This window comes from Anguilla anguilla, chromosome 3 (assembly GCF_013347855.1).
Source record: "Anguilla anguilla isolate fAngAng1 chromosome 3, fAngAng1.pri, whole genome shotgun sequence".
In the NCBI taxonomy this organism is placed as follows: domain Eukaryota; kingdom Metazoa; phylum Chordata; class Actinopteri; order Anguilliformes; family Anguillidae; genus Anguilla; species Anguilla anguilla.
In genome coordinates this window covers 5,255,623-5,261,622 of record NC_049203.1, presented here as the reverse complement: position 1 = coordinate 5,261,622, position 6,000 = coordinate 5,255,623, and positions in this window count along the sequence as shown.

The window sequence follows — 6,000 nt, the reverse complement described above, 5'->3', positions numbered from 1 at the left end:
ACTTACATTATAAAAATTAATGAGAAAATGTTAAACAATAATCCAATAATATCAGATGAAGTATGATCTACTGGTTACAATAACTTAATACAACATGATTTAGAAAAAAACATGATAAAAAAATGCATGAAGCTTTTAAAAACTGAGACAATGCTTTTATTATGTGATTGATTTATTTGCTTACCCTCTAAGTCCAGCTTGGTCCCTTTCCCAAACAGGATCTCCCCACAGGTGGCCACAGCACAGTAGTAAGTCCCAGCATCAGAGGAGCTCAGGTTCCTCTTGGGGAAGTTGTAGACACAGCTTTGTGTGGGAGACACAGCCCCAGAGCTCCTCTGGCACTCATCACTCCTGTTTCCATGGGTGTAAATGATTCCTGGAGGGGACTCTCCTGAGCCCTGTCTGAACCAGTACACACTGTGTTCTCCTGCACAGGTCTCAGTGCGTACTGTACACTGCAGAGTCACAGAGTCTCCTGGCTGCACTGACTGAGACTTGGGCTGCAGTACTACTGTCCTGTTGTGTGACTCTGAACCTGAAAATTTGAACAATTAAAAAAATAACAGAATAAATGCTTTGACTCAATCATTAGATATGTGTGTGGCTGCAATTATTGTCATTATTCTTTATAAACACAGTTTTGACTTAAGGTCGTGGCTGAACTTCCCAATCTGGATCGGTGACAAATGCGTGAGAAACTGTCTATTTGTGATGTTGTATTAATGACTTTAGAAAAATAATAATGCAAATTTACAGTGCTGGCTTAACATGCAGTTTCTTAAACAACAACATAGCTCAATATTTCTTAACATAACACTGAACCAATACATGAACACACAAAATAGTTTGGCTAACCCTACCCTAAAAGAAAGATCTGCTTTCCTAGAATAATTTAAATTCACTTTTTTAAAAGCAAATGCCAAATGTTTATTTATGATAAACTATTGATCAGGTGTGTGAATCAAAGAACACTTTTTTCAATATTTCACTGGTATTCTGTCCGTGAGCAGAGTATATTGTTGAAAGCCTGTACATTAAAAAAACAAGTGTAAAGCATCAACTAAGGTTCATATTTACCATTCACCATCACCATTAAAGTGGTTCCATTTCCAAAGCTGATTTCACTGTAAAGTCTAACAGTGCAGTAGTATGTGGCTGAATCTGACGGCTCTATTTGTGACACAGTCAGGTTAAAGCTCCCCATTGCTGCTTTAGCACTGAGGCGTTTACTGTTTTTAAACTCATTAAAAAATGTAGGATCTAATTGATAGTAAATTTGTACTACAATGAGCTGAGGCTTCAGTCCAAGAGGCTGCTTAAACCAGCTGATATCAAGCCGTTCTTGTGCAGTATAGAAACATGGGAGAGTCACAGTGTCTCCAATCTTAGCTGTCACCAGCGTGTCAGGCTGAAATATATTCCCAAGCAGACCATCTGGAATACAACACAAAGCAATATTTCAACTCAACCAACAATGTGAAATATGCAATATAAAAAACACAGCAATCTCTGTATAAATAATTCTATACAATCTTAGTGTAAAGTTATTCTTGGCTGAAAGTGAATAATAATTACAAACTTACAGACTTTGCTGAAAAGCACAAGAACAGCATAGAGTGGTGGCATCACTGTATCTGAACTCTCCTCTTCTGGAGGCTCTCCTCTGCCTGAGACCCTGTTTGTCCTCTGCGCTGTAAAACTCAAACTGTACAGATAAGAGGAGGACTTGAGGTGATAATTTCCAGCGATTCACTGAACAGTAGGAGGGCACATGTCAGGGACAGATTTGATTGGCTGTTCAATAAGGCAAATTATTGGGTGCACAACAGTGGTGCAAGCATACGCTGATAAACACCCTCAGTGCAAAAAAAGAACACTGATGTTATTATTTCCATCCTGCTTAATTAAGGTCAAATAATAATAATTCAGTTGTTATTTACAGTGTAATAATGTGGAAGTCTTCATAAAGTTTTAAATAGCTTACTTTAAGAATAACTTTAGATTGAAAACGGCACCTCAATTCGTACTAATATTTGTGTGTGTGTGTGTGTGTGTGTGCATGGGTGTGCGTGGGTGTATATGTGTGTGTGTGCGTGTGTGTGCGCATGTATGTGTGTGTGCATGGAGGGGTATGTGTCTGTGTGTTTGTGTGGAGTGTGTGTGTGTGTGTGTGTAGGTGTGTGTGCGTGGGTGTATATGTGTGTGTGTGCGTGTTGGTACGCATGTGTGTGCGCATGGAGGTGCATGTGCAGTGGTGGACAAAGTACACAACTCCATTACTTGAGTAAAATTATAGATACCCCTGGTCAAATATTACTCCACTACAAGTGAAAGTTGTTCAGTCAAATTTTTACTTGAGTTAAAGTACTGGAGTACTTGCTTTTAAAAATACTTAAGTATTCAAAAGTACATTTTCTTTTTAATGCCAACGCACTGTTGTATTGTTTCTATGATGCATTTACAGAAGCTCATTTACAGATGCATTTTTACTGTTATGCGGTTTACTGTTATGCCGTCCATCCGCGTCCACCCCCAATTTAACCCCTGCTCGACCTGCTTTTTCAGGCTGGACGGCGAGTTTTTTGAATGCAGCGATATAGTTCGTGCGCGGTAAGCAGAGCAAACATTTAAAACGATATGAATCTTTCTGAATTTCACAAATCTCAAACATGGACTTCAGATATGGCCATGGGTGCTCTGGTGGCGAAGAATCATCCTTATCTTCTACCGTTGCCATCATTACCGCCGCCAAGTTCAAACGGAACTGTTCAATCACTGGTGCAACAAGCAAGCACTTTGAACTTGACCGACAGCATATTAGGAGTAGGCTACTGTGATTGGTTGTTCTCCTGTGAGAAACACAGCGTGTGGTCAATCGCATTTTATTAAATAAAAAAAGATTCAACTGCTGACTTCAAATCTATGCTTCAAAGTAACGAGTAACGACAACCTTCATAGAAATGTAGTGGAGTCAAAAGTACAATATTTATCTTTCAAGTGTAGTGGAGTAAAAGTCATAAGTTTCCAAAAAAATAAATACTCAAGTAAAGTACAGATAGTCGAAAAATGTACTTAAGTACAGTACTCAGGTAAATGTACTTTGTTTTTGTCCACCCCTGTGTATGTGTCTGTGTGTGTTTGTGTGGATTGTGTGTGTGTGTTTGTGTGTGTGTGTCTATATGGTTGTGTGTGTGTGTGTTTGTGTGCAGTATCCATGGTGCTGAATTTCTCTGCTGTCCCATTCCAGGAGTAGGAGGCAGTGCTGCCCGTAGGTGGATTGGGCCGGGATTCTGCATTCACATACATTTTTGGTATTTTTCAACTTCTATCATCTGCAAACATGAAAAAAGTGGTCAAAAACAATAACAACAACAAAAAAGAACTGTTGTCTTTACCATGAGAGCCTCCCAAAAGTTTCGAATGGCTGATTATGCTAATGAGTTCAGAACATTGGGCGGCTCACTGGAATGTTCACACTGTGATGTCACAACTGATCTTACATTGTGATTTTGCACTGCACTGTAACCAGGGTGAGTTGTCTTTAAATAAGTTATTTCATGATTTGTAATTGCACAACTCATAATTCATAACTGAAACATTGTCTCATAATAGAATGAGCAATGTACCAGCAATAACTTACATACCGTAGATTGTCCATATCCAGGGTATCAATGTCAGAGGCCTGAGGTTCTGTAACTGGATGACATCACAATGGCCTCATTAAGGGGACCTACCTCTGTTATCTCTCCTGGCCTTGTCTCAATGAAGGGCCAGTTCAATGCACCTAGTTGCATTTAAACTTAGAGTATATACGTTTTTAAATAAATAAATGAAATAAATAAATACATTTTTAAAAATCATAAATTAAGCTCTCAAAATACATGACTGCATGAACAGCAATGAAACTTTTTCAAAACGGGTTCCTTTTAACTTCTTGAATAACTGCAATCAACACTTTCGTTTAAAAAGCTAAGCTGTGCAGCTTGTGGTGCCAGGAAGGGTGGTGGTGTGCTGTCCCTCCAGCACCCAGGTATTCCAGAAACCTGGGAGAGCTGCAGGACCATGGACAGCACCGGCCCTTCTCACGGGCAGGGGGGCAGGTGTGGCTCATTGTAATTAGGCCAGCTGCTCCCCATCGCCTAATCACTGGGCCTAATGAAAGAGCCTTGCTCACAGGTGTAAGGATTCTTTCTCATTTCTTGTGAAAGGTTGTGTGTGAGGGTTTGTTTGTAGTGGTTTGTAGTTTGTTTTTTTTTTGCCTCTGCAGGATTGTTGGTTCCAGTTTGTTCAATTTTTTAATGAAGTATTTTCAGTTGTTTTACAGTTTGTGGTCTAATGAAAGACAATGTATATTTTTGACTTTAGGGGGAAGAGGAATGCCAGGTAGCATATGAAATGGGTGCATGCAGTGGAAAACACAAAGGCAGAGCACAGGGGTTTTGTTTTGAGTCAGCAGCCTGAAAGTCGGACCAAACCACAGAGAGAGCTGCGCCTCCAGCATTGTGCAAAAATCCCCTCAGACCAGCAGGCAGGCCTCAGAGCGTGATCTCTAGCACGCTCTCGTATGAAAAGAGGTTATAAACAGGAAACAAACACATTACCGGACTATAATTAATATTGCTCTGTCTCTGCCCCCCAGTACCCCCATGGAACCTAACTTGCAGAGATACTACTCTTTGCTGACACACACACACACATACACACACACGTGCAGGCACACACTCTCTCTTCCCCCTCACCTATGCACTCACATCCTGTTAGTCAAACCCCCCCCCCCCCCATGATACAATGATAGATTCATGTGAGTCCATTCTGCTCCACACTTTACTCAGCACATTGATTTATTAAGAATTCTGCATGTCCTGAATGTGTCAGCTGGTTACATGACCATGGAACGTACCATCAGGGCAGGGATAGGAGGGGAATGATCAAGATTCTGTGTGATCATATCATTTCAGTATTTTCTTAATTGTTTATGACTTATTGAGTGTATATTTAAATCATTTAATGATGTGCACTTCACTGAGCATTTTATGTATGATATTCAACATTGCAAGCAGGGCACCAAAAATTTGAAAGGTGCACACAAGCTGATGAACATGTCTAAAACAACATGATCAGACCAATACGGTATGACGCTTAAAAACTTTGGGTTGTAGTGTCATAAATTATCATCATCAAAATGTCACATTTATAAATAATGTAATGACTATGCTGTGCTGCTACCTACTGGTTAAACTCTGTACTCCACACTTTATAATATAAGTTTATGATGACCTTGTTGTGCATCATATACTGCAACTAAAAGGCAACAGCATAAAACATGTGAATGATAATGCAAGTAAAATAGCTGGATGTAGAATTAATAGATATCTTTAATTATAGAGAGCAATACTGATCTTTTGTTCCTGCAATTTATGTGCTGTATTTGGAACCATGGGGACAAATTTAAAATCAGCATTTTTTCTGTATTTCTGTACACTGTTTTCTAATGCTGACTCTTTGGGTCTGTTGTAATGGAAAGGTGGTCTGAGGTGTGAAGTTGATCAGAGTTTCAGCGCTGAGAGAGGGAGGTGTGAAGACGGCTCTGTGCAGCAGGTCAGTCTTCATGTGCCAGTCTTCCTGATCTATGTAAAGCTAAATATATAAGGCTGTGAGTGGAAAATGTGCGTGAACTTCCCCTGTCACCATCACAGAGCAAAACGACAAAATGACATTTGTATTAGGGCCTCCTTTAATTATTTAATTACCTTTATTTAATTAGCATTGATGTTCAGCTGTCAAAACGAAACACTTTACAGTAACAAGTTCAGTCTGGGTAAGGACATTACTCTCTCCTTGTTCTCTAGATTATCGATCCCTGTGAACACCTGACAGGCAGGAAGTGCATGAACGTGAGAGAGTCCATTATTGTTCCGTCACAGGAAATAACTCTTTAAAGAAAAGAACACCTTGCTAACTATTAAACGTGGGGGTGGATCTATTACGCTTTGGGGTTGT